At 40.0% G+C, this 10,431-nt stretch overlaps 1 pseudogene; it reads left to right on the plus strand.

The window, feature by feature from the left end:
* Positions 1-796: 796 nt before the first annotated feature.
* On the plus strand, positions 797-4,733 carry LOC144240850 (large ribosomal subunit protein uL6 pseudogene; annotated as a pseudogene).
* Positions 4,734-10,431: the final 5,698 nt, after the last annotated feature.

Below are 10,431 nucleotides of genomic sequence, written 5' to 3' on the forward strand. Positions count from 1 at the left end.
AGTCTAATATGCCCAAAATTATCATTTTAGCATGTAGCTAACATAAACATTTTTAGTGATGTGTGTTACTTTTCTTATTCACAATAAATCTTTCAAATCTGGCATCCATTTTGTACTTTTATAACACACCTCAATTTAGGCACATTTCAGATGCTTAATAGCCTCTCTGTCTAGTGGCTACTGTATGGGGCAGTTTAAACTATTGTTCCCTTGAAAATTCTCAATATTTCAGAACCTTTCTCTTATGCTACCTGTTTTCCATAATCTTTAGACAAATTCTCACTTTTCAGAATTAAAGCAGCATGAACTGCTACACAGTCCCCCCTATTCCTTTCTGTGTTGTCATCTTTGAAGTTTCTAAGATCTGTGATCTTACCCTGTCTCTCTCAATGTCTTATGTCATTTCCACGTCACCCGTCATCATCATCATCTCTGTTCTTTGATCCTTATCATCGCCCCCAAATCTCTTAACCTCCAAAGCTCCTCTCTCAGACTACAGTTCCTAGTGTTCTGTTATTACCTATCACCATATTGAATTCTGAATTGTGGGGGAATACTTTTTGCAATTATGAGCATACAATTACTTAATTAAGCTGCTGTGTCCTCCTGATCTCAAAAAAGCTAATCGTGGAGTCATCTGTGAAGTGTATGTCAGTATTCATTTGTGTGCTATGTATTTGTCCTGCACGTCTCTGGATGTTGAAGGGAAAGCAGTGGACAAACAGTAAAGTCCTTACCCTCATGGAGCTTCCATCTGCTGATGAGCAGAGAGCCATATCCTCAGTTTGCTGTGTATATGGTGAAAAGGAAGGCCATTCTCAGCAACCAGACTGTCGACATTCCAGAAAATGTCAATATCACTCTGAAGAGTCACACTGCTACTGTGAAGGACCCCAGAGGAGCCCTGCAAAGGGGCTTCAGGCACATCCGTGTAGAACTCAGTCTCCTTGGAAAGAAAAAGAAGAGGCTCCGAGTGACAAGTGGTGGGAAAATAGAAAAGAACCGGATACTATTTGCACTGCTGTAGTCATATGCAGAGTATGGTCGAGGGCATTACACTGGGTGTCCGTTACGAGATGGGGCCTGCCATGCTCACTTCCCCATCAATGTCGTTATTCAGGAGAATGGTTCTTTTACTGAAATCCGAAATTGCGTGGGTGAAAAGTATATCTGCAGGGTTTGGATGAGGCCAGATGTTCCTTGTTCGGTATCTCAAGCCCAGAAAGATAAGTTAATTTTTGGAGGAAATGACATTGAACTTGTATCAAACTCAGCGGCCTTGATTTCAGCAAGCCACAACAGTGAAAAATAAGAATATCAGAAAACTTTGGGATGGTGTCTTTGTTTCTGAAAAAAGAACCATTTGGCAGGCTGATGAAGAAGATCTAAGTTATCCAGCTACAGAAACAGCAAGATGTTGGATGGTATTTCAGATTTATTTGTGATATTTTAAAGATGCAATAAAAGCTGTATTGATCTGAGAAAAAAACAAAGCCATTGTCACATATAGTAAGTTAGTTTCATGATAAATGCCGTGGAGTTAAGTAAAGCAAAAAAGGGATGGGTTTTGAAATTACAGATAACACAGCCAGTGGGGATTAACAGAAAAATGGCATTTGTGCAGGAAAGCCTTGGAGAAAGTTAGCAGTAAGGCATGCAGATATTTGGGAGTGGAATGTTCCAGGTAGAGGAAACAACAGGTGCAAGGGTCTTAAACCCATCTATAACATTGCTAATAAGAGAAGCCTATAGATGTAAATTATTTAGAGGCAAAAATGATCATTGGCTTCTCCAGATTAAGGCCTACTGGGAGCAGTATAAAGATGGGAAATGGCAAAAGCCATGGAGTCCAGCCCCCCTCACTTACTGTTGGGAAAATGGACACTCAGAACAGTTATTTGGCTTGCTCAAGTTCACAGGGCTATTAAATGGCAGGTCTGACTCTGGACCCAGGACCTCTGACACCAGGCCTGACATTTTATATTCATGATGAATGAACCTGGTGATTTTATGGTTACCATAGTAGAACAGTGTAATACTGCGCTACAGTTCTGAAGCTAACCACCCCAAGGAGATTCCACAGGTTAAGGGCAGAATTCCCAACAAGGCTGCCCTCACTTCAGATGTCAGCTGCAAATTTGGGGGTCCCCAGGCTACTGGCACTTCTGACTAACTGGCTATAAATTGAGAATATTCTCAACTACCTCAGCTTTGATAATTCATTAGGACAACCCACAGAATACAGGAAAGCATTATGCTTATAGTTACATCTTTATTATAAAGGATACAAATCAGAACTATCCACATGAAAATGAGAAATGAAAAGGGCAAGGTCTGGAAGGGTCTTAGCCACTAAGGGTCTTGGAACTTTCATGTGCTCGCCCATTGGAATCAAGACTCATTGCCCTCCGGACATATCAATGTGGTCACCTACCTGTAGGAAGCTTGTCAGAACCTCGGCTCAAAGTCACAACCCTCTGATTACCTGGCTGGTCTTTCTAGCACACAGTCCTCTTCCTGGGAATAGTCTAGGGGCCCACTGGAGTCACTTCATTAGCATAAACTCTGAGGGGGTCAGAGGACCTACTGTGAATGACAAAGGCATTCCTGTCTCTCAATTCTGAATTTAGAAACTCAGTCCCAGGAACCTGGCACAAAGACCAGACACATTCTTTATTATACAACAGACAGAAATTCGAAAACAATTTGGCCTATGAATCTTACAATAGACCTGGCTGAGAGATAAGAAAGAAGCAGCCAAGTGAGGTAAAAAAAAACCCTCCTGACTATAGAGAGGATATTCACAATCAAAGCTGAAGTTCGTCTCTTTGTTAGAGGAGCAGAAAGTGATGGTAAATGAAAACGTATTCAGCTCATCTCTTTCCTTGAGGCCTCTTCTGGAGGACAGGGCATTGTAGATGGATTTAAATTGCTCAGGATAAAGTTGATGTCACCCACTCCTTGGCTTGAGGGCTTTGGCAATTCCCCTTTCATTACCTCATAGGTGAAGGAAGATCTTTGCTAATGAAGTTCTTTCTGGTGTCTCCTGGGCAGAGGGTAAATCTCATAACAAATATTTGTTCAGTTGCTTACTGTGTTTCCTCTATCAACTTCCATGATCCCTGTAGGATTTTTCAAGCTTAAACACGCAATCACTTGTGTTTAATATCTAGTTAGAGCAAAAAACTACATAAATAGACAGCTTATGTTGAAAAAAGGAGAAAAACATTATAAATTTTACTCACTGAAAGCTACTAAAAATGTCTTCTCTGCTCTCCTTCTGCACTGACAATAAAACTTTATTACAAATTATAAAAAGAAGAAGAAAAACATTAGAGCAAGTTAAGAAATATTCTTTGGTTTAGGGGGAACTTGATAATTTCAAAAGTTTTTGTCACTTGCTATTTTTACTATAAACATTTATCAAAGTATGTTTTTAAAATACAGTCAAGTGTTTATTCAGGGAACATGTTTTTTGGTCTCTGCCATGTGGAAAACACTGGAAGAGACACTGGTCCACAAACATGACCAGGACTTTATTTCCCCTTTCAGGTCTGCTGCTACATGATTACGATGCAGTATAAGTTGAATTACTGTCATTCTTTCTGATGTATTGTACCAGCACAGAAGGGGAGAGCTGAAAGTTCCCCCGAGGAGGGGAGCAGAGATGCAAAGGTCAGAGACAGTTTCTTGGAGGAGGCAGTGCCTGAACTAAGTATGAAAGGATGAAGAAGTGCTTCGGCAAAGAGTGTGGTGCTGCTGGACTGTGTGCAGAGCAGGGGTGAAGGCCTGCGGGTGAGAGGGAGCTGCATTTGAGAAACAAAAGCAATTCTGTGAAGTCTAACTCGAGTCGTGAGGAATGACCTGGAAAGATAAGAAGGGATCACGCTGTGGGCCACATTAAGTAGATCTTGGAGATCTCTTAGAAGATGAGCTCAAGGACAAGAAAGCACCATTGAGAACAAGGTGCTCTTACATGAGAAGGCAGACCGAACAAGGACATGGTAGTTCACTTTGGGACAATGAGTAACGCTGCTGGGGGGAGCGGAGGTGGGGTGAAGAATGGAAAAACAAAGACAGTGTAGGCAAGGGAGCAACCTGCTGTAAGAGAAAAAGCTCAAGGAGTATTATGAGAATCTGCTAAGATTTAGGTCTGGCCTAGTTTAATATTGTGCAGAATAAAAGTTGCTTGGTGACACGTTTAGATCCCTGACCCTATTCAAATGGGGTCAGAGATGACACTTTCTTCATTTCACCCATTATGGTGTCCTCAGAGCCTGTAACAGTTGCTGGTATATAGTAGGCTCTCAATTAATTTTTGTTGAATGAACTGAATATGCAGAAACAAGGCTGTATGCCCTGGTGAAACATCATTGAAGGAGAAGTAAATAACAGATATTATGTGTTTAATATGATAAGTAAATTTTAAAATCAACCACATGCTAAGCCGAGCTAAGCTATCCAAAGACAAGAGTTATGTTTGGGGAAAATGTCAGCAGTCATTTCCATATAACATAAGACAGAATTTATTTTTAGTTTAATTACACACAGTGATCTCATCTTTTATTGTAGATTTCTCTGGAGAATTAACATGTTGATGATCCTGAACCCTTGTGCAGGTCCTCTGGGAAGAGCTACAGTCTCGGTCATGCCTTTATATTGGAGAAGTGGTGTCCGCCTCCGTTTGTATTGACTGCTCAAGAAAAAGGTTAGGTCAGACCATCAAAAGTTAATTTGCTTTGGAAACTTATGCCCAGCCAAGAAGTCTAGTATCCAGAAGGAAGATGAGGCTAAAGGTTAAAAGATGTCACACATAGGGAAGATGATTAATAAAAATGAAAGCTGCTGCTTATAGGAATAGTATCATCCCTTGCTAGGCTCACAGCCACTAAACCGCATGGATAATCTATGAGTTTTTCCCTCCCTCTAACTTTACCCCCTTGAACTAATGTCTTGGATATTGTTTCTTTAATATATACTGTGTTATTCTTCTGCTCACCTGACTTAAGAGATTCAATTCAGTGTCCAATTAAGTGACCTATTTGCTTAAGTCTCAAAGCCTGGTATATAGGAATCCTCAATAAATACTTGTTTGAGTAAATCCCTTTTTAGAAGTTAAAATATTTAAGCAGTTGCTGGGTGATTCTGATAACTCCTTTCCAGGGTGGAAATTCATTCTTAGAGTGGTATAGTTTCCAACTTGGTACCTTTCTCAAATGAGCAATGAAGTAAAAACAATTAAGTGCCAATTGATGGTTAGACTAATGGGGTGAATGTCTGCTGGTTTGTGTGTTTGTTGCTTCTGGATGGATGGAATCTTCATGAGGCTCTCTTCGAGGTTGTAGATTATAACTGAGACACACGTTTCTCTTAGTTCTTGGGCTCCACCGCCCTTACTAAATTTGCCTGTGGCTCAGAGCCTTTATGTTTTCATGTAGTCTTGCTGGGTTGTGGTTGAAAAGAACAGCTCTTTGATGCTTTCAGAAAGTAAGATATGAAAAGAAATGTTAAATGACTTTTTCTTACCTATAAAACACATATATTTTCTTCTCTAGTAATCTTCATATTCAGTGGGCGTGATAATGTTGAGACATCCAACTTTACAAATTCACTGTTTCATTTAGTTTTAAGAAGCCTTCAGAATTTGGCATATAACCTATAGTTGATATTAGGATCATGTAACAACTTAACAAAATGTTAAAAAGAGAAGACCAAAATCTCCATGATAACTTGACAGAATTAAGGAAGACATTTTGGGGTCCAGTGTTAGAAAACCCCCAGAGTCTTTCTTCAGCGATATGTTATCTAAAATTCTAAGATTTCTAATTTCTGGGATTGAATTCTGCCCTCATCCTTCTTGTGCCCCTTTTAAAAAGTATGGTTATGCTCACTATTTTCTAAACCCTAGGTAGTCTTCCTAAATTCAAAAAAGGACATGACGATAATTACTTTTACTTAGAGATTTAAATAGTGCTTGCAGATTTTAACATCTTTGCTAAAATGTTAACATCGATGACTACTACCTATTTCTCTGTATTTCACTGTCAATCTTTCTCCACAAGCTTGTACTGGTTTCCCTTTCTTCATCATTTTACTCTTTGCTTAATCACCTGCCAGAATGATATTCTTTATCCTTCTGAAAATTTCAAGGACATCAGGAGCCTCTTAATCATGCAGTATTCATGCTTTTTTCTAGATGAAATCATGACATTGGTAGTCACCCCTTGGCAGTATTTCAATGCTCCCTCCTCCTCAAGTCATCTCTGTGGTGGTGGTTATCCATAACCATATCATTATACATGGTTATCCTTTAGCACTTGGAGTGCTTTTCCTTTTCTTTCTTCCTCCAGTCCTTACATTTAGCAGTATTTAACGGTTCTTGGCCCCTTGCTTTTTCCTTTTGTTCTATTTCCTGTTAAGAGACTTTAATTCTGTTCCCTCCACTCTCAGTGTCAATTTGAAGGCAATGAATTCAGGAAACAACAGGGCAGAACATAGTCTAGGGCGGGCTGGGGGAAGAATGCATTGCATTTTAGGAAATCTTCTCCCCTGTGCATGGTGGTGCCTGTGGTTTTCCTACACTTCTGAACTCCATCATTTGACAGAGCTGGGAGGAGAGTCCACCAAGACCACTAGAGCTATTCTGAATTAGCCTAGACTCCGAGAGCCAGGATAGAGCTGGCGCACAAGTCTTCTCTTTGCTTTACATCTGGGATTAGACCTGCTCCCTGGTAGACTCTCTGAATTGCCTATTTGGTCTATACAGGAGTCTGGATAGAACTCCCCTCCTTCTAGGTTGAAAATAGGAACTCCTAAGTTTACAGCCCACAAAATAACTGCAGGTTAAAGGAAAGAAGCATCAAGCTGAAGGATCAGAGGAGGAGAATGCTTCTGAATATGATTTTTTACAAGAAACAGTATACTATTTTGAATAATTTAGGCATTCTACATTGACTGTAAAGAGGTTGAACTCAATAAAAGAGCATAAATAAAGCCCAGGGGAAATAATGTTTTGAGCTAAAAGAGAGAACCTGAATGACATGTGCAAAAGATGACAAGGGAGAAAAAAACAAATGACATGACAGAATTAAAATTTGTATTGGAGTGTTTAAGAAACAGAATTGACATAAGGGAAAATATAGACATCCATGAGTAGGATCATTTTACAGTGGTCTTCTAGAACACAGAGAAAAAAATGCACTGAGACAAAAAAGGCAAATAAACAGGTAACTGTAAGGATGGACTGGGTTCAGCGATCCACCTTGTGTTAGGATCTGAGAATAGAGATGTGAATAAGGCAGGTTTCCGGTCCTCAGTGTCCTCACAAGCAAGTCAGGTAAATAAACCGAAGGGAGGCTTCCTGAAAGATGTAAGATTTGAGTTGTCCTTAGAATGGGTAATACTTGAGCAGGCAAATGTGAAGGAGGAAAGGCATTCTAAGAGAGTGGCAGCTTGGGTAAAGGTAGAGGTAGGGGAGTACTGGGTATCCATTTGTTATTAAACAGTATCTTTCAAGCATCTTCTATGTTGAATGCCCAGTTGTGGTATGAGCGGTGAACAAGACAGAAAGGTCTGTTTTTCTGTGAGGTTTATATTCAAGAGGGAGGGAACCAGACAATGTACAAGGGAACAAATATATAAGTAAGATAACTTCATATTGTGCTATAGCCTATGAAGGAACCAAATCAGATGGATAAGGTGGAGCTTAACTGGGGTGGGAGAACCAGTTTGATAAGGTGGCTGTGGGAAGCCTCTTCTCTAAAGCGGTAGCATTTGAGCTGAGACAGGAATATGGGCATGAAACAAGCCATACAGAGAGTTGGAAGAGCCTTCTAGAGGAAAGGCATAGCAAATGCAAAGGCACTGAGACTAGGCATGTTCAGGAAATGAGCCATAGCCTCATGGATTAGATTCAGGCTGTAGCTGAATTTATAATTTGGGTTATTCTTATTTTCATACAAGGACTGGAAGAAGCATTTGGAAAGAGTACTGGTATTGAGAGTTAGGATGAGGTTGATTCTTGGGGCACCCGGGTGGCTCAGTAGGTTAAGCATTCCATTCATGCTCAGGTCATGATCTCACAGCTTGTGAGTGCGAGCCCTGTGTCAGGCTCTGTGCTGACAGCCTAGAGCCTGGAGTCTGCTTTGGATTCTGTGCATTTGTCTCTTTCTGCTCCTCCCCTGCTCATGCTCTGTATGTCTTTCTCTCTCTCGAAAGTAAATAAACATGAAAAAATTAAAAAAGAAAAAGAATGAGCTTGATTCTTTTCTCAACTCTGCCAGTAAAGCCATCTTCAGAACTTTGGGCAAGTTATTTAACCTCTCTTGGTCTCAGTTCTCTGATCTGTGACATGAGGGTAATGGCCAGTAGCTGTATGCTTGCATTTGGGTAAACTTACCATATACCCCTGGAGGGTCAGCATGGTGTATTAGTGAGGTCAGCCCAAAACCACAGCATAGGCACTGGGCAGCTTTCTGGGCTATTAATTTCAGTAAGGGCTTGGGGAGAATGAAATATAAATAATATTCTGCACTAGAACATGAAATTCCCTTCAATTTTTTAGATTAAAAAGTCAAATGTGAAAGATACTTCATGCTTTTGGCAGGCCACTTTAGACTATTTCTATACTCATGAAAATGCTTCCATCATAGATTTCAGTGGAAAAATTTGAAAAGCATTAGTCTAGACACTAAAGTTTTTCAGCTGCAATTCTGTGATCCACTGTGCTTTTAAAAGTTCTTCATTCTTGGGTTATTTATTGTTAACCTCTTTTCCTCTGTGACTGAATGAATAATCCAGCATAGATGGCTTTATATTGCTTTTAAGGGAGCTGCTTTCAATTCAGAGAAAGAACTTTAAAACCAAAGTATTTGAGTTCTGGAGGGTATTAAACATCCAAATTTGGAGGGAGGGAAAAGCTGTAAATTACTTTAAATTTACTGTAATATTACTGTAAATATTCTTTTCACCTCACAACTGTATTCACAGATGCCTCACTGCCCAGCTGGGTCTTAGAAGCAGTATGTTGTCCTTACAATCAGAATTTACATTTATAAATATATTATGTATTCAAAAGCATATTTTCTTCTCTCCTGATTTGGGGTTCAACCAGTAGCTTCCGGAGGATCATGTCAGTATGTTTTTATTATAAGCAACAGAAAACCTCACAAATTGGAATAAACAATAAGCAGAGATATTATCACACATAACTGGAATCCAGAAGTTTGGGCAGTCCCCACTCCATTTTTCTAGGATCTCAGCTCTGCTGTCTTTCATGTATCACCCTTTTTCTCAAGCTGGCTTCCACCATGGTCACAAGGTAATAGCTAACACTAGCAACAGTTGTCCCTAATTGTAGTGAAACAAAGGACTTTTTGTCCAGCCATAGACTGAAAATTCTTTCCTCCAGTCTGATTGGATAACTTAGGTCATGTGCTCACCCCTGAGCCCTTAATACCAAGGCTAATGATATGATCCTGGGAATTGTAGGCTCTCTGGCCTCAGCCTTGGATTTGGGGATAGGATCTATTTCCCTTGAGAACAATGGCTCTCCTGAGAGGAGAAAAACCTGACCTAAATCATGGTTCCATTAGGTAAGAGGAAGGAGGAGGATTGATAGTGGGTGACAACCACTCCTATAAGGTGGGCGTCTATAGAAACAACTAAAGACCTTTTAATAATACATTCTATTTGTTCTTTACTGGTGGCAACCAGGAAAGTCCTAAGGAGCATCAGTTTCCTTCTTGTGGACAGAAAAAGAGAAGGACTGAAATGTTTCATTTAGAAGATATTTACTGGGTTGGTACTGTGTTTCAAGAACTGAAACCCATGAGGCAGTCACATAAACAAGTAATAATAGTGACAGGAATGGCCAAGAGCACAGGGATATGTCTTATTGATCTTACTCACCTTTAATCAGTATCTACTCAATGATAAGTGCTCTGAGAGTGGGAATTTCCCACTGCATTTCCCCCTGCATGTCTCCCAACACCTAACCACTGCTTGACACACACTGGGGATGCCACACTTATTTATTGAGACAGTGTTTCTTGGATCCAAAATCATGAATGATTTCTGAAAGGAGAGTGGAATGACAGCATGGACAACAGAAGCTCAGTCACGTGCTTGAATAGCTGGAAGGTTCTGGAAGGTAAGAAGTCTGAGGAGGTGAATTAATTCTCTCACGTGGAGGGTGTTAGGGTATAGAGAAGGGCATCTGATGCCAGCAAACCTCTGAGACCTTGACATAATGTAACAAGTTGGGTGATGTCTCCGCAGAAGGAAGCTTTTTTACTTCATAGGAATATTTAGCACAGCACCTAACACATAGTACATATTCAATAAATAAATAATGTATGAATGATTGGTGAGCTTTCTAATTAGATTTGGGGAGAAGATTATGATTAGATTAAATAGTTCATATCCAACTGT

Source organism: Crocuta crocuta, unplaced genomic scaffold (genome assembly GCF_008692635.1).
Source record: "Crocuta crocuta isolate KB4526 unplaced genomic scaffold, BGI_CrCroc_1.0 scaffold97, whole genome shotgun sequence".
NCBI lineage: Eukaryota > Metazoa > Chordata > Mammalia > Carnivora > Hyaenidae > Crocuta > Crocuta crocuta.